The sequence below is a fragment of the Ostrea edulis genome, chromosome 1, assembly GCF_947568905.1.
Source record: "Ostrea edulis chromosome 1, xbOstEdul1.1, whole genome shotgun sequence".
In the NCBI taxonomy this organism is placed as follows: Eukaryota; Metazoa; Mollusca; class Bivalvia; order Ostreida; family Ostreidae; genus Ostrea; species Ostrea edulis.
In genome coordinates, this window is record NC_079164.1 from 96,093,573 (window position 1) to 96,114,177 (window position 20,605).

The following is a 20,605-nucleotide window of genomic DNA, read 5'->3' on the forward strand; positions in this document are numbered from 1 at the left end:
ACTGGGAAACCTCACTTGTAAACCCGGGATTCGAGACTCGGAGGCCGTGTGATTTTGAGCGCGATGCTTTAACCACTCGACCACGGAGGCCCCTAACCTTTTTGAAGATTTTTTAAACCCTTATCCTAAACCCTAACTAGAGTGTTTGGCGGAGGAATAATCACTACATCAATATTAACGTCTTACGGTTAACACGGAGTCGGGATCGAGAATCCAGGACTGCTTATTCAATGGGCTACAGCACCCGGTGCAACAAACTTTAAACCCAGGACGTGTTTGTTATCAGAGGGTTTTACCACTAGGCCAGTGAAACAAAAACAAAAAAATACATATTAGGATCAATATTTCTTTCAGAAAAAAATCAGATTTATTGCTCCATTAGGATTAAAATAAACTGCCCATTTCTTTAGCCATCATTCAGTTTTCCCCCAATCTAATTAAAATTAGATGTTAGATCCGCTCGCGTACTCGCATAATTATGTATGCGAGTACGCGAGCGGATCTAACATCTAATTTTAATTAGATTGGTTTTCCCCAGAAAGGTATTACTAGTTAAGAAGTTTGCTGCACCAATACATCCTTCTCAATAATAACTAACAGTGATATGCCGTCTGTAAAGAACCTTATATCATTTATCAAATCAATTAATGCGTTGAATCTCATTTATTTATAAGAAAAACAAAATAGCAGCCTATTGGTTTGCAGTTGTTTTTGGTGTGTGCGTACGTGCGTGCGTGTGTGTTGTCTCGTTGTTGTTGCTATTTGTTTGTTATTGATAGCCTAATTTATATAAGATTTTATTTTCCTTTAGGATAAGGTTCGAGGCATCTTAAATTAATCGTGAAATAAAGATGTTTCAATTTTGGAAATATTCTATTTTAATCGGTAATCAATGGTGAAATTGCTAACTCGAATGCTTGCTGCATAATTTTTTGTGATGTTTCTATGGCCTAGAGACAAGGAAGAACCCAGTATTTGAAATTGGTATGCATGAAAGGTGATACCAGTAGAATATATATTGACGATCAATAGTTATATCCTAAGAATATCTTAATAAGTTGCCCCCCATAAAGTAAATAAGGCTTTCTAGTGACAATCCTGATAAGAACTGTTTCGTAATAAATGTGCAAGAAACGTAGTAAAATAAAAGTATGCTCATCAGGACGAGTCTGATGCTGTTTTAAATCCCTGCTATAGATAAATGAATAGAATTCATTCTACTATATTTATAGTTATTTAGTATGATTTACAAATATGCCTTTGTGTTATTTCTGCGATAGAAAGTATTATATAATAATTACCTAATGATTGTGTGGATCTGTTTCTTATCACAGTATATAATAATTACCTAATGATTGTGTGGATCTGTTTCTTATCACAGTATATAATAATTACCTAATGATTGTGTGGATCTGTTTCTTATCACAGTATATAATAATTACCTAATGATTGTGTGGATCTGTTTCTTATCACAGTATATAATAATTACCTAATGATTGTGTGGATCTGTTTCTTATCACAGTATATAATAATTACCTAATGATTGTGTGGATCTGTTTCTTATCACAGTATATAATAATTACCTAATGATTGTGAGGATCTGTTTCTTATCACAGTATATAATAATTACCTAATGATTGTGAGGATCTGTTTCTTATCACAGTATATAATAATTACCTAATTATTGTGAGGATCTGTTTCTTATCACAGTATATAATAATTACCTAATGATTGTGTGGATCTGTTTCTTATCACAGTATATAATAATTACCTAATGATTGTGTGGATCTGTTTCTTATCACAGTATATAATAATTACCTAATGATTGTGAGGATCTGTTTCTTATCACAGTATATAATAATTACCTAATGATTGTGTGGATCTGTTTCTTATCACAGTATATAATAATTACCTAATTATTGTGTGGATCTGTCTATCTATCGAGATTGATCGATCGATCGAATTCAATAGTCGCAATTTTGTGAACACTCGTTTTACTCAATATAAACCTCAATTGTGTTTACGCAACCCGTGTCTTTAATATATAAACAAATATCAAACACCAGCAGCATGCTTTGGTGATAATGAGTATTCCCAGAATTGTGGCTGTCCCCTTAAATCCGCCACTGGTGACTATTGTTTGACCTTCAAAACTTCCGAATTATGTTAAAACATTATTAGAAATCATTACAATTATGGATTTATAGAGTTCTCTCTCTCTCTCTCTCTCTCTCTCTCTCTCTTTCATATTCTGGTCTCAAGATTGCGGCTTTAATTCGTTTAAAGGGGGGGGGGGGGTGATTGATTGTATCTTGCTTAACGTCTCGCTCGAGAATTTTTCACTCATATGGAGACGTCACCAAGACCGGTGAAGGGCTTCAAATTTAGGCTTATGCTCGGCGCTTACGGTCTTTGAGCAGTGAGGGTTCTTTAGCGTGCCACACCTACTGTGACACGGGTCATCCGTTTTTAAGGTCATCTCCGAAGACCCGTGACATTCACACCTGGTGCCGAGCGTTTGGCGATGGAACTGTCACTACCTTTTTTAACTAACCACTAGGCCACCGCGGCGGTTGGGGGAGGGGGATAAAAGGGGGAAAATTTATTGACCTTGAAAAATTGTATATCATCAATATATCATCTTTAGACCTCTAAACCATGATAAAACATTATTCTAAATATTCATAGATACGGATTCTCGTAGCTCTTTATGTTTTGTATTATAATTACAAGATTGTGGCTTTAATTTGTTTGACCTTAAAAATGTATCAGATAGGTTATACGAGGAATATGTTTTGGTTCCAGCTGACAAAGCTAGTAACAACATTGTCTTTGTTTGTAAGGCTCATTATTACAGCTGTATTTTAAACGAAATTGGCATTAATTCTACTTTTGGTAAGCGTACTTATAATCCAACTGCCCTTTCAAAAGATAAAATTCATTCTAGTCCATGGGTCGAATGAATATGAGTTACCGCACCTATACTGGATTCCTAAACTTTATGAACACCATTATAAACAAAGTACAGACATTGTTGGATCCAGTAAGTGTTCTACGAAGCCTCTATCTTTGATCCTCACGAAAATATTAACAGCTGTGAAGGAGAAATTTCAAACTTACTGTGCGATTTCATATGCCAGAAGTGGTGTTAATCAACTAAAATATTCTAAAGAACTTTTAGTAAACTTGAAATCGCAGAATTTTCCCCAAATCAATAACATTAAAACCTATGACTTTTCAACACTATACACGACCATTCCTCACGATAAATTAAAGACTAGACTTTTTGATATCATAGACAGTTGCTTCTTCAACAAAAATGGAAAACGGAAACATACATATCTTGTGATCAGTCATTCAAAAACTTACTTTGCTAAACACCATTCTGATTCCATGCACAAGTACTCTGAAGCTGAAATAAAAAATATGCTAGAGTTCCTCATTGACAATATCTTCGTGGTCTTTGGTGATCAGGTCTTCCAACAGTCTGTTGGAATTCCCATGGGCACGAATTGTGCTCCTTTGTTAGCTGACCTGGTTCTATATTCATATGAAGCAGAATTTATTCAAAAACTTCTATGTGAAAAGACAAACAAAATGTTTTGCTGTGGCATTCAATTCAGCATTTATATATCTCGACGACGTTTTATCTACATATATTAACAATGCTTATATTAATTCATATGTCGATTCGATATAGATTTATCCCTGTGAACTCGAAATAAAAGACACCACAGAGTCGCCCACTTCTGCTTCATACTTAGATATTTTATTGAAAGTAGATATCAACGGCAAGCTAACAACTCAACTTTATGACATACGGGATGATTGCACCTTCTCCATCGTCAACTTTCCATATGTATGTAGCAATATGCCATTCTCACCTGCATATGATGTTTATATCTCTCAACTGATTCGCCATGCAAAAGCTTGTTCTGCGTATGATCAGTTTTTAAATCAAGGCAGGCTACTGACAAACAAGTTGATGGTGCAGGGATTTCAACAGTCTCGTTTAAAGTCAGCATTTCGCAGATTCTATGGTCGTTATAACAATCTAGTTTGCCAATACATCCTATTATTGGGTCAAATGTTGTCTGACTTGTTTCATACCAATTGTTGGACCGTTTTTGACTACGGATAACTCCATTTACATGATCAAGATACATGGCTAATGGCAGGTGTGACCGGTTGACAGGGAATGCTTACTCCTAGGCACCTGCTCCCATCTCTGGTATATCCAATGGTCCGTGTTTGCCCAATTCTCTATTCTCTATTTTGTATTGCTTATAGGAGTTATGAGATTGATCACTGTTCGTTATATTCACCTATATCCAGTGGTCTACGAAAGGGTTCGAATCCCGCTCGCGCCGGTAAGTGAGAAAGTTCCCCAGTTTACTTTCGGAAGGTCGGTGGTCTCCTCCCAAGTACATCGAGAGGTGAGAGCGTTCGCCCCGCATGCGGAAGGCCGGGGTTCGAATCCCGGCCGCGACAGACCTAAGTCGTTAAAACAGGTAGTGACAGTTCCATCGCCAAACGCTCGGCATCAGGTGTGAATGTCACGGGTCCTCGGAGATGACCTTAAAAACGGATGACCCGTTTCAAAGTAGGTGTGGCATGCTAAAGAACCCTCACTGCTTAATGATCATAAGCACCGAGCATAAGCCTAAATTTGAAGCCCTTCACCGGTCTTGGTGACGTCTCCATATGACTATTTCGTTTCCCTGTATATTCATTTGTCTTAACTATTCAAGTAACTAGAGAGCGATTAAGTGGACCTCCAGTCAATAGTTCCTTGTGTCTACCCAGTATTGGACATGCAACGTATTCCGGGAAAGGCTGCATTCATGTCGAATTTATACACCACTGTGCAGATGACAACAAACATGGCAGCCCCAATAAGATTCCCAGAGCTCCAGCAAGCAGATCTGGCTTATTTTCTTGAAAAGAGGGACTCTAAAAATAAAAAAGTCATTGAGTGTGTTAATGACATACCGCGTAAATTATTTTCTCCGATTTCGAGAAGTTACTATTTATAGAAACGATAGAAAGTCCACTGCATATGTTGGCCAAGTTATATTCATGCAACCTATAATTAACATCCCACAATGTTTATTGTTAAAACAAATGATTTGAAATATACATGTAATAGAATTGGTAACAAACTTCCTTTGAAAAACGTCAACAAACTAGAACATTTTCCCTCGGTGCTGGGAACAGCTCAATGTGTGCTATTGTCCTCGGTCTCTGGCCTCGGGCAGCAGAACACGTTGAGCATCGAGCGAAAATATCCTGGTATATTCCCTGATCAGATATTAAATAATTGTATGATATTTTATCGAACTGATAAAGGTAAACAAAACAAAGATAATCGTAAATCTGGCAACTAACACTGATAATTCTGTATCCAATTTTCATATGTAATATTCCAGTTTAAGTTAAAATTTTCATTCATTATATGATCGCTTATTGCAAAAACAAAAACAAAAAACCCAGAAAACAGAAATTCTGGTGAAAAGGCTGAAAATCATTTTAATTCGAACGATGACTAAGAAAGACGAGGTTGACTTACGTAACCTCTAAGGAATGTTAACCATAACACATGAATATTGGTAAATGAGTTTTTTAAAACACCAAGATGTAATGATTAACCTCTTTCATGGTAGATACACATTTTTTACACATCCCCCATAGGGTATAAAAGGTGAAGATAACGAACAGTGATCAATCTCATAACTCCTATAAGCAATACAAAATAAAGAGTTGGGAAACACAGACCCCTGGATATACCAGAGGTGGGATCAGATGCCTAGGAGTAGTAAACATTCCCTGTCGACCGGTCACACCCGACGTGAGCCCTATATCCCGATGTGAAAGATTTGTTTAAAGTCAAAGAATAAGCGTTGTAAAATTCAACTAATAGGGAAAAAATCAACAAATAAGAAAGAAAACTTCTTTTTAAAATTGATGGTAAATATATTTTTTCAAGATAAGGAATAAATTATATTGAATTTTTTCGATTTATTTTGGCATTGCCTCAATATTCCGCATCCATTTGACATTGTGTCATATAGTTGTGTGAAAAGTCATTAAAATCAGAATAAAGTTGATACTATAAAAGTTCATACAGTTGTTTGTATTATAGTTAAGGAAAAGATTGTAAACTTTTGGAAAACAATGTCGATTGTTATCACTGGTTTACGTGGGAGTACTTTGTGATATTGCCTGAATGTTACACATGTAAAAGTGTCCCATTTTATTGTGCTCCATACTTTGGTAAATATAAAGAGAGAAAGTACTCAGCTTTATTGAAAAGTTTACACAATTTGATTATTTTCATCAGAATCTCTGTAATGTATTGTCGTTTTATCATGACTTTGACATTTTGTCTCATCGTAATATAAATGCTCTGTGACCTTGACCTTTTGACAAAAATTAAACTTAACTCATTTTTGTGATATTATTACCATCTTGGGATAAAGTGAATAGTAGTTAGAATTCAGTTTGACTCAAGTTCACAATAAGTTAACAGAAGTATAAAGACACAGGCATCATACAAAGTGGTCGCTATATCCATGGTTACTGCGTCATCTCTGGAATATTTTGTAACATAAAAAGTGTTCCCACAACATTTTCCAGATATGATGATTTACATGTATGCAAGGTGAAGATAACGAACAGTGATCAATTTCATAACTCCTACAAGCAATACAAAATAGATAGTTGGGCAAACACGGACCCCTGGACACACCAGAGGTGGGATCAGGTGCCTAGAAGGAGTAAGCATCCCCTGTTGACCGGTCACATCCGCCGTGAGCCCCATATCCTGATCAGGTAAACGGAGTTATGCGCAGTAAAAATCAGTGTGCCAAGAACGGCTTAACAATCGGTATGAAACACGTCAGACAGCATTTGACCCAAATGCGAGGTTGTGTTGACGAACTAGATCGTTATAACGACCATAGAATTTGCGAAATGCTGACTTCAATCGAGACTGTTGAAATCCCTGTACCATCAACTTGTTTGTCAGTAGCTTACCTCGATTTAAAAACTGACTATACCCAGAACAAGCTCTTGCATATCGAATCAGTTGAGATATATAAACACCATATGCAGGTGATAATGGAATATTGCTGCATAAATGTGGGAAGTTGACGATGGAGAAGCTGAAATCATCCCATTTGTCATACAGTTGAGTTGTCAGTTTGCCGTTGATGTATACTTTCAATAAAATATCTAAGTATGAAGCAAAAGTGGACGACTCTGTGGTGTCCTTTATTTCGAGCTCACAGGGATATATCATATTTCATAGAGTAGAAGAAGCTAAATATAGATTTCAAGATGAATTTTAACAGAATTACTCAGTGTTTGTTGCTATGGCAACAGAAAAAAGTTTTTGAATATTGTTTTCAAAAAATTTCACAATTTAAGCTTTCAAAAATATTTACTACATATATTTACTTTTTTATAGGTAAATAACATCAAAGCTACATACAAAATGTAATATTATATGTTGCTAATTTACAGGAAACGTGTCAATTACTCTGCTATGTACTTGGGTTAATAAATTATTATTTTTAAACATCTTCGTTAATTTTCGGAAAAGTGTGAAGAAAACTTATTTGATTTCAAGTGCAGAAACTGCATCTTACATGTGGAGTAAAAAAAACCATTATATCTGAAAAATTGAAAATCCTTGGAGATTTCAATTTCAAATACCTCATTCAACATTATTTCTTCTTTGAAAACTCAAAATTAAGAGGTTTCAGGGATTATCCCTTGACATTTAGATGTTGCCTGCCTGATGGTTTGGGCAAGCCCCTTACATGCATCTTCTTCATAAATATGAGTCACAATAGATACACCTATATTTTCCATACTGTGTAAATGGGACTTTTCCCCTAAATGTCCTTACATATATATAGTACAGAATTATTTTAATTAACGAAAGTATCAGGGAAAGGCAGACTTCATGCAAATTCCACCCAAAATTACCATTTTGAATGGAAATAGACACACTTCTACACTTTGGTGATCGACACTTTGAGAATTAATAAGGAAAATGATTCTTTCTTGGCCGGAAGGATAACGCTTCATTGTAATTGACTGATAAAGGATCGATTTTACCGAGTAGCCTTGAAAAATCCGAGATAGCACTCGGAGATAAGAAAACCTGATTTCAACAATTAATTGGGTTTTCTTTCTTCGAGACAGTAATGCAGGGGACGTATATTTCACTTAACATTGTTATCATTCCCTGACATGAAATACACAATTGCTAATGATTCATTTTAAGATGAGCTGTTTTATCCCTTATAAATAAATGACATATTAGGTTGTTTGTAGCACAGGGACATAAAACAATGGAGACATAATGGTAATTTGTTTGTTTGTTTCAACGTTATTTTCCATTCCATCCGAGAATTGTCACTCATAATATAGAATCACAAATTAAATTCAATACATGGCGCTTTTTAGGCCGTTGCAGTGAGGGTTTTATACGTCCGTCCTCTGATGGGCTTTTGTGTCAAGGTCATGACTTCTACACTCTGAAACAGGACTATCAAAGGTCAACTGATGCATCTTAGGGGAAAACGGGTGTCCAAAATACAATACACATGGAAATTTACACTTGGAGTTATTCATACCAAGTACGCGATTCCAAGATTTCAGTGGGAATTACCCCCAGGCGTACTATTCCCATAGTTAAGCAATTTATTAATTAGGAAACCGACATCGCGTGTAATTAAACACTAAGTATATGTCAGATTTACAGGTACAGTACTTCCTTTCGTTTGTATAGAAACTATTGAAAAGAGGGGTGGGGGTGAGTCTCGTCGTTACAACAGTATCTGCTTATGAAACAATAGATAAAACAACTCCATTTCAGTTCTGTATTTGTTATCTGTATGATGTTTTGCGAATGTTAACAGTCAACCTCGTAAACATGGTATGTACATTTGAAAAGACATCAATTTATACATGTAGCTATTGTGTAGTGCATGAACTAAATTTATACATGTATCTATTGTGTAGTGCATGAACTTAATACATGTATCTATTGTGTAGTGCATGAACTTAATTTATACATGTAGGTATTGTGTAGTGCATGAACTAAATTTATACATGTATCTATTGTGTAGTGCATGAACCAAACTTTTCTCATATATTGATAACTATGGTTCTGGAGAACGACCCCATAGTGAATGAGAACCGTTGTTACCGCCACTCTGTCATTACACTGTAGGCCGAATGCTGCCTGACGTGTTTCATACAAATATGGGATATCGGATTCATTATTTCATCTACAATTCCGTCGCAGTTTTAATATTTTGTATGTCCAACGACATCTCGTTTTCTGCGATAACTTGGACAAATTTTCATAAAACAGGCACACCTAACATCAGCTATAAGGAGCAAAGACCTTTAGTGCCGTTAATGAAAGGTTGGTTACCCTCGGGTGTTTCTCATCGATTCTCTCCATTATCCCTCAAAACCGTGGTTTACGATGATGACCAATTGCGAGGTGGTTCTCTACATACTAATTTGGACTACAGATTGCTGTTTCCTTGATTAAGATATAGGGCCCACGGAGGGTGTAACTGCATGGACTGGTCAAAAGAGGATGTGTACTCCTCCTAGGCACCTGGTCCCACCTCTGGTATGTCATGGGGTCTATGTCTGATCTACTCTTAATTTTATATTCTTTATATGAGATTACTTGCAGTGTGTTATCTTTACTTCTTCTCTAAGTCGTAAGCCACAGAGACCTACAACCTTTGCTAACAAGCTTAACGAAATGAGTTATTTAAAATTAAAATAAGTCTTCAACCTAAGGATTCAATGACCACTAATCCCTGAAAGTTAATGCTTAGATGTCAGTGAAAGTTAATGCTTAGATGTCAGTGAAAGTTAATGCTTAGATGTCAGTTAAAGTTAATGCTTAGATGTCAGTTATAAAACACAATAAACACCAGACATTTTCGTATCCTTTATCTTCAAAATTATGTATGATCTTACTTGAAATCTAAAATTCAATTCCTAGAGCTCTATGCAAATCATCTAGGAAAATCTCGATGTACATAACTTCGTAAGCATCAACCAATGACAGTAGAATAGCTACAATTTATTCAATATACAAAACTAGCCATGTGGTCTTAATTTTGCACATGTGAAAAGGTTAAGATAACGGACAGTGATCAATTTCAAAAATCCTAAAAGGAATACAAAATTAAAAGTTCGACAAACACGGAGTCCTGTATATATTAGAGGTTGGACCTGGCGCCTAGGAGGAGTAAGCAACTCCCGTCGACCGGTCACACCCTCCGTGAGCCCTATGTCTTGATCACTTAAACGCATGTGATTGTGTACAGGACTTCATGTCCCACCCCCTCCTTGTATTTTTGAACATGGTATTTTGGGTGTATCTTTGATAAAATATAAAACTTCAGTCAGTTCAGTATTTTTTAAATGGAATATTCAAATCTCGCATAGAAATCAGATTTTTTTAAATGTCATATTAACGATCATTAGAAATTAATAAAGTGTGCAATTCAGCCAGTGACATTTTTTTTTAAAAATCTGCACTTTGTTGAGAAGTCCGATCGAAAGAGCAATTACCAACTGAAAAGAACGGTCATTCTAAATCTACTGATGATTCTTGGATTAAATGTATCGTCATTTGGTGCGCAATAATTTCTTCACGCTGTTCAATTGCATCGTTATAACCTCACCACCTACAACGAACGGAAAGTGTGATGTTGATATCTTTCTGTCGCGGCCCTCTATTTTTAAAACAAACAAAAATGAAGAATTTTACGAAAACCATTAGCTGCAAGAAAAGGTAAGAGAATACCAATGATAGTAAAAAGACTCTTGTTTATTGTGTACAAACAGCCATATAGATTTATAGCATGGAAAATAGAGGGAATTTCTTCTTCTTCTTTTTTTGTCCTGGGTGTCAGAAAATACCACAGAAAGTAAAAATGGTAATTTAGATTTGGATGTAAAAGAAAAATTTAAATTTCCAATGTCTGGAAAAATCATTGGAAACATATCCAAATATCTCACCTTTGTACACTCTTAATCATGATTTGGAGCATCATGGTGTTGACAAAATGTCTACTTGAAGGTTAGATCAAAACAGAACAATATTTGATTATGATCTAAAATGATATGCCGGTTTGGGATTGGAATATGTAAGTTGTTGTTAATTATTATTATTATTATCATCATTATGCACACCACGTATGTGTGCGATGCACGCACATGTGCTTCTTGATGGCATGATATTTGTTTAATCTTATAACATAAAGTTTTGATTCTTTTTATCAATTACCCAGATAAATAATACTATTTGATTTTTATGATCGGATTTGGATCTGAACACATGGAAGGGGACTTGATGAAAAAAATTGTTTATATAGAGTCACACCTTTTCTAAAAGCGAATGTTATGTGAAGCATTGTCAATTGCAAACTGACTAAAGTACAGACCTATATTATATTAAAAATATATAAGTATATCAATCTGACTAAAGTACAGACCTATATTATATTAAAAATATATTGGTATACCTGTACCAATCTGACCTATATCATATATATATATATATATATATATATGTGTGTGTGTGTGTGTGTGTGTGTGTGTGTGTGTGTGTGTGTGTGTGTGTGTGTGATATAGGTCTGTACTTGTGTCAATTGTGCTTTCATGGTCCTTTCGGATTTCCATGAAAAATTACAAACCAAACCGTGAAACGCTCTGGAGGTTTTAATTATATTTGTCTTTCCGCAACCGGCTTGGCCAGTGATAATGAAATTATGGTCTCTTTGGCCAGGTTAAACGCCTTTACTTTGTAAACGTCCATGTGTATGATTTAACGATATTCTCATACCTTTTTTCGTGAAGCTAAGTGTTGATGGTATTTGCATGAAAGACCTCGTCTTGGGATGAATTGTCGACTGCGACAATATATTTTCATTTATCTAATTCGTAGAAAGAATTCAATTTGTCTTAAGTGAATGACTTATATTAAAACGAAACTTTCAGTAAATGATACATACAGCTATAAAACTTTTTCATATCATTCAACATGATGAACAGAATACCAAGAAATTCATTATTTTTTTTATTCCCTCTTTTTATTGGGCGATTTTATTTTAAAAAATGGATTTAACTTTGTGTATAAATGAAGATTGAGTGAATCAACAGGGAAGTGCAAATAGAATGTAAGTGTGGTTGTATCTACACAATTAGTCATTTAAAAGTCTAACTGACTATTAATTAATCAGATATTATGGAAAGTTATTTCACCATTACGATACTCTAAAAGACAATAAAATCTTGTCGCGGCCCAAGGGAAAATATTTATTTTTTGAATGGAAAGTTTTTTCACTATGATTATGAATCTAAATGGCAATAAAATAATTAATCTCTCTATTTAACAAAGGAAAACTAAATTGACATTTTATTCATTACATGTACCGATTCTCTAATTTCTATTGTTCCACACGAGGTACCCGTGATCAGTGATACATGTGTATGAAATGCATCAGGGAGGATACAGCCATTTTGCAAAACTGTTTCGAAAAACTCTTTTGAATGAAAAATTGATATTGGTTGAACGTCTTATCCAGATGGAGAAATTATCCCAAGTCTCGCCATTATCTTCAGGGGTGTCTGTGTACAAAAGCATATTGCAGGAAAGGAAATCTGACATGCCACTGTGAAATCCGTAGAGCTGTGTTGTAGATTTCAGGATCACGGATATCCATTGTGAAAGATTTTTAATGCAAAATGATAAGTGACACATATTCTTTCCTAGTGTTTTAGCTCACCTGAGCCGAAGGCTCAAACGAACTTTAAAGTTTCTGATTAAAATGTGCCCGTTGTATGTCAGTGACGTTATAAACCTTTCAAATAACTATTTCATCTTCTTCTCAACCAAATATCCTTGGGTAAAGGGGATTCAAGTTTGTTCAAATTCAGGGTCATCATCCAAGGGGAGATAATCAAGAAAGGGCAAAAATAAGGTGGAGTCATTTAAAGTCTTAGAGTTTCTTCTCGAGAACCACCGGACAAGGAATGAGAACGCTTCCTGACATGATGAAGAGTTTGTCTAAATCCTGACCCCCGGGCATAGGGTGGGACTACAACAGAGAAGTTTTACATTGGTATATACAGAGAGAAAATATATTTCTCAAGTGCAGCAGTGCCATCATTAGTCATATTAATATGCAATTATCCTCATATAGTACAGATTCAAGTTTGTTCAAATCATGGCTACTGCTGATATTGTGCCGCCACAACATGGAACAGTTTTACATGGGAATATATCGGGGGGGGGGGGGGGGGGGGGGGGCACAACATGGAACAGAGTTTTACATGGAAATATTCAGGGGGAGTGGCCACAACATGGAATATATCGAAGGTGGACGGCCACAAAATGGAACAGTTTTACATGGGAATCGGAGGGGGGTGGCCACAACATGAACAGCTTTTTACATGGGAATATATTGGAGTGGGGTGGCCACAACATGGAACAGAGTTTTACATGGGAATATATCGGAGTCGGCCACAACATGGAACAGAGTTTTAAATGGGAATATTCGGGGGGGGGGGGGGGGGGGGCTCAACATGGAACAGAATTTTGCATTGGAATATATCGGGGGGGGGGGGGGGGGGCAGCCACAATATGGGACAGAGTTTTACATGGGAATATATCGGAGGGGGTGGCCACAACACGAACAGAGTTTTACATGGGAATATATCGGGGGGGGGGGGGACACAACATGGAACAGTTTTACATGGGAATATTCGGGGAGGGGCTGCTCAACATGGAACAGCCACAATATGGGACAGAGTTTTACATGGGAATATATCGGGGGGGGGGGTGGAGGACACAAAATGGAACAGGGTTTTACATGGGAATATATCGGGGGGGGGGGGGGAGGGAGGGACACAAAACATGGAACAAAGTTTTACATAGGAATACATCGGGGGGGGGGGGGGCACAACATGGACCAAAGTTTTACATAAGAATATATCGGGGGGGGCTCAAATTTTACACGGTACATAGATATAGACCAAAATCTTCTACAGAAAACAACAGCAGACTATATCATAGTAATTGTTATAGATGCCTCACTATGTTATTTGGATTTAAATTTGGTTAAGTCTTGACTCTGTTCGACAAGGGTGGTGCCATAATATGGGGTCAAATTTTTGCTCGAGTAAAGAGGGTATAAAATATTTTTAAAATCTTTTGATAAAGAACATTAGAACCATTGGGACTCGGTGAGCATTGTGGCTCATGGGCCTATTCTTTTAAATCATTGTGAAGTCTAAGGGCTATGAATACTTCGTGTTTAAGTAGAACAATTCTTTCGAAATACAGTACCCAACGAAAAATGCATTATACTTCAATACTACAAGTGAAATGTACCTACATATATTGAGAACATGCATTTCCGGATTATCTGGAAAATAATAATTCTGAAACTGATTCATCAAAAAATGAAACCATACTCTAAGTCACAATTAGTACTGTAATTTGTTTTATAAGAATCCAAAGATTAGCTTAGTTTTGGGGGTAAATTAGGTCAAAATTTACATGTATATCAAAATTTGAAACTAAGCAGTTACATGTATATCATCTGATTTTTGGAGCTGGCGAAATTACTTAACGCTATTTAATGAACTAAAAAGAAAATGAAGCATTTTGTGTGTAAAAGAGGCCTCTAATGAATGGTCATTTTAAGAATGAAATAGGCAATCACAGTATTCTATTATATACTATCTGAAATAGTTTTTAAATTATTTTCCCGCCTAGTTGTAGCACCGTACACTGTAAAGTAAAAAATACCTCCTATTCATGGACAAAACACGGCAGAAAAACCCCATATATACACGCCGTAGTTAATGAGATTGTTCTCGTAATGAAGCGCTGGAAGACCCTTTCGCTATTTAAAATGACACGATGTGTTTTGATAAAACATTTTCAGAAATCTTTATGCGTCCTTTAAATTAATAAATCTTCACCTTAAGTAAGGAAAACTACCGTATGTGTCTATTGAAAAAGTTGCCAATCTTAATTAAAGTTGGATTATTGTAATCCTCAAGGAACATTTGGAACGTTCCTTTCATCATGTTTCAGATCAACAGCAGTGCAAAATTCTAAATCCATGAAAATTAGAAAAAAATAAGGTCTTAACTCAGCAGAAAAAGACTGGGTACTTCCCGGATGGAAATGACTTAGTATACAAAAATCAATTAATCAACTTCCATAAATACGTGGCCTTTCAACCAAAAATGTTATGGCTGTCAGTGACGTTTGATTCCCCAGTACGTCTCGATAAAATACAGGATTTTATTGCTAGAAAATTTGGTTTGATATGAATTTATAGATATTTCCATTACACAAAGTTGAATGATAAAATTTTATATCGCTTAGTTCTAGGCGATATAACGTAATCAAATTGGCATAAAGTAAAGTTTGCGAATATTTTAGAGGTAGTTTCAAATCAATAATGCATCGAGTTTTTAATCTCTGCAAAGGGACGCTAAAGTAACGATCAGACAGAGGAAAGACTTATCTTAGCAGATCATTTAGGTACTTTCGAAAAGAAAATATTCAAAATAAAAAAAAACAACCAATAGAGTGTTTTGAGCAAATTTACAACTTCCTCTTCGGAGTCAAGCTTTGTAGAAAATTGTTGAAAATATCGATATGTTCATTTCTGTGATTTTATTCATAAATTAAGCACTTATTCTCTATTTTCCAATCAATCATGTAATCGAAGTCCACTATGAAATTAGTTTCTCATTGTGTTCATATGCGAGCAGATGTTTGTAAAATGTATATATACCCCTTCTCTCAAATTACACCACAGTATACAAGATCATTCAACATTACATTGAAGGATTAAATGTGCATGATAAAAAATGAAAAGACTTATTTCCTGAAACTTAACTTCGGGACTTCTGTTCAGATCCATTATAGAAACTTCCATCAATAATGGAGAGGCAATGACGTGCTCATTTAGAACAGTGTATAACTTTTAGCTCATTTTAGAACAGTGCATAACTGAAAGTTTTCTTCAACGATTTATTGCCGTCCATTGTTGTGCAGATACTACAAAGTTACACAAAATATGCCGGAAATGGAGGCAAAGTTTTTGCGACACAACCTTGACGTTACTAACCTGCTGAGCCACAGGGAATGTGTCTGAAAGGTAAACGTTCTTCTGTTTTTCATGTCAACATAAAACCTGGGCTGCTTTCAAGATCGTAGCTCGGTTTGTCTAGGGGCTAGGTATGGTGGCTGCTTTGTGCCATTTTACACTTTATCGTCTTTTTGTGATTTCGAGGCGAAAGGACAACAAAACGATATTTAGCGACTTTTCGTCCTGAAAAAACGAAAAGATGACAATATGATATTAGCTGCTTTTCGTTTCAAAATAACGAAAAGATGACAAATTGTAAAATGGCATAAATTAACCACCATACTTAACCTCTAGGCTATAGCCGCTATGATCTTGAACGAAGCCCTGTTTGGCCTGGTTGTGACCTTGACCTCGGGCATACTGAATGCCGAGCAATATGGATCATGTATACGATGATGTGTCCCAGCCTGCTAAGTATGAAGTCTGTGAAATAAAGCGTTCTCCCTTTACCCGTTGCAAAAGATTTAGGGGACACACACACACACACACACACAAATCCAGCCCCGCCTGGTAATAACCTTGACCTTAGACATGATGACCTATTGAGCACCTGCACTTGGATTGATATCTGTATGAAGTCTGAGAAATAAATTCATTTCCAGTTATTCGTTGTACAAAATCCGTTATACATGTGAAACCTGTCTGGCCTGGTAGTGACTTGACCTTACATAAAATCCTTCTGACCAATGAAGATCATCTGCATGTTGATGTGTTTCACCCTACCAAGTGAAAGGTGAAGATAACAAACAGTGATCAATCTCATAACTCCTATAAGCAATAGAAAATAGAGAGTTGGGCAAAACACGGACCCCTGGATATACCAGAGGTGGGATCAGGTGCCTAGGAGGAGTACGTATCTCCTGTCGACCGGTCACACCCGCCGTGAGCCCTATATCTTGTTCAGGTAAACGGAGTTATTCGTAGTCAAAATCCTTACAATTGGTATGAAACACGTCACGTATGAAGTGTCTGAAATAAAGCGTTCCCCAGTTATCAGTACACAGTATATGGGAGACCTGACGACATACCAGCAGACCAACAAAACAGCAGGCCGACATACCAACAACTAGACCGATAAAACAGCAGACCGACATACCAGCAGGCTGACATACCAGCAGACCGATAAAACAGCAGACCGACATACTAGCAGACCGATAAAACAGCAGACCGGCAGAACAGCAGGCCGACAAAACAGCAGACCGGCAGAACAGCAGGCCGACATACACTGTATCAACAGACCGATAAAACAGCAGACCGACATACCAGCCGGCCGATAAAACAGCAGACCGGCAGAACAGCAGGCCGACATACACTGTATCAACAGACCGATAAAACAGCAGACCGACATACCAGCCGGCCGATAAAACAGCAGACCGGCAGAACAGCTGGCCGACATACCAGCAGACCAATAAAACAGCCGACCGATAAAACAGCAGACCGACAGAACAGCCGACCAACAAAACAGCAGACCGGCAGAACAGCTGGCCGACATACCAGCAGACCAATAAAACAGCCGACCGATAAAACAGCAGACCGACAGAACAGCCGACCAACAAAACAGCAGACCGGCATACCAACCGGCCGATAAAACAGCAGACCGGCAGAACAGCCCACCAACAAAACAGCAGACCGACATACCAGCCGGCCGATAAAACAGCCGACCGATAAAACAACAGACCGGCAGAACAGCAGGCCGACATACCAGCAGACCAATAAAACAGCCGACCGATAAAACAGCAGACCGGCAGAACAGCAGGCCGACATACCAGCAGACCAATAAAACAGCCGACCGATAAAACAGCAGACCGGCAGAACAGCCGACCAACAAAACAGCAGACCGTCATACCAGGAGAACGACAAAACAGCAGGCTGACATACCGGGCAGACTGACATATGAAAAGCAGTATGATCCTCTTTTTTGAAGGGAATATGACCAGATTTTAACAAAAAGCAGTGTAATTGCACTGTTTAGTCAAATCGACAACGTTAATGTAGAATTTTGTAAAGAGGGTGCACCGAAGCGGGAACTTTCCCTAATCTGAGCTCCGTGCCAGCATTCGTGACGTAGACTGACCTTCATCCATATTTATACTCTTACTGCGTATTTGCCATTTCAATACATGTACCTGTAGGATTCCCCAGTATTAAGGACAAGCCTAATACATTTTATGTGTTGATACATTATACATGTAGTCTGAACATGATTTTTGTAATCGTGAAAATCAAATTGTCTTTTTTTCTTCTGAGTATCAGATGCAATGTATACGGTTACATATTACGAGTGTATCAAATATTTAATATTCTATAATACTACAGTCTAAAAGCTCTTACACTCGCATGTACTATTTTCTACAACCAACAGTTGACAACTGTACATGACTCTAACCACAAAACAAAATATAGGAAGTTTGATACGCATTAATAAAGATCAACATAATTCGAAGTACATGCACTTGAAAACATTGATTCACCATAGCAGTTTGCTACATTATCATCTTATCCACTCTGAAAACTGTTTAACGGTTATTTACCTTGTTTGGCCTTTAAAAAATTCTCTCAAAGCTTTGCAAAGTTCACAACGGTTTTCGTAAAAGGCACCATGCCTTTGTCAACACCTTTCTCTCAACAAGAAAAAACAAAACATGCAAGCTTGCCTTTTAAAACACAGGTATCAGTGGCGGATCCAGGAATTTCATAACGGGGGGGGGGGGCGCAGTAGAAGGCTGGGGTTGCTTTGAAGCTTTGCACTGATGGGGTGCAGGGGGCAAAGCTAGAAGTGTGCTTCAATTCCGAAAAAAACATAGATGGAAAACGTAATATGAAAAAAATGTGTTGGTGAGGGATTTGTACGAAAGCCTATTAGTATCATGTAAAAAAATTAATTCACATTCCATTATCTCGTAATTACGAGAAACATTCTCGTTATTACGAGATAATCATCTCGTAATTACGAGAAAAGATTTCGTTATTACGAGAAAAGATCTCGTTATTACGAGAAAAGATCTCGTAATTACGAGATAATTATCTCGTAATTACGAGAAAAGATCTCGTTATTACGAGATAATCATCTCGTAATTACGAGAAAAGATCTCGTTATTACGAGAAAAGATCTCGTTATTACGAGATAATCATCTCGTAATTACGAGATAATCATCTCGTAATTACGAGATAATCATCTCGTTATTACGAGAAAAGATCTCGTAATTACGAGAAAAGATCTCGTAATTACGAGATAATCATCTCGTAATTACGAGAAAAGATCTCGTAATTACGAGATAATGGAATTTATTACGGAGGTTTGATCTCCAATTCAAAGGATTGTAAACTGGAGGTGTGAAACCTGTATATATTTAGATAGAGTTGTTACATGACTCCTTCTACAATATGTACCGACACAAACCCTCACCATTATTAGATGTACATGTAGCATCAGGTACTGATCTACATGTAGGAATGAGACTTCTTGAACTAAGTTTGGATTTTTATTTATCTATTATATTTTTACAAATCTAGATTATATACTCAAATGTATGCAATATTTTTCATTTTTATTGATCAATGCCAACATATATCTTTAATGATAAAATAATTTCGTACTGGTTACTTAAGATATCGAGTACGCGTGAGAGAGAGAGAGAGAGGGAGAGAGAAAGAGAGAGAGAGAGAGAGAGAGAGAGAGAGAGATGGCACTAGTCCTGTACATGCATGTTACTAAGAAAGATGCATACACTTAAAACACTAGATAGTGGTTTGTTAAAATAATAATATTTTCATATTAAAGATATTTTGAATTGAAAATCAATATATAAAATGAAACAATTCAAACATGTAATCATTTAATGAGATTAACAAAAAAGCGATCAAGGCCTCCATTGAAAATGGTATTGGAATCGTACAAGAATTCCAAATATTCATTCGCATTAAACAATTCAGCATATAACCACAACTAAATATTCTCTACAGAGATACCTTTAGTTATCTTACCACTACCCCCCCCCCTCCCCTTCCCATCTATCGCGGTCCGCGACAATGTATTCCAATGGTCTATTGTCTCCGACGACAGTATATACCGTGATGCAAAAAAGTATGCCTGGTCTCGGCGCACAATATGTAGTACATGTACATTGTATATGTACCAACGGACAATATGTACCAAGAGGGTACGTGCATATCGTCGCCGAGGATGATATGTTCCAAACGACAATATGTACCATCATAGTGTGTACTTAACAGTGGAATAACAAGAATCTTGAACTTTCAAATTCATACACAGTTACATTAAGCATTATGATAGTTTAACTTTATTATTAGCTTATATCATCGTAAAACTTGTAAAAAATTAATTGATTTAATTAATTGATAGTACAGAAACATACAAGGGC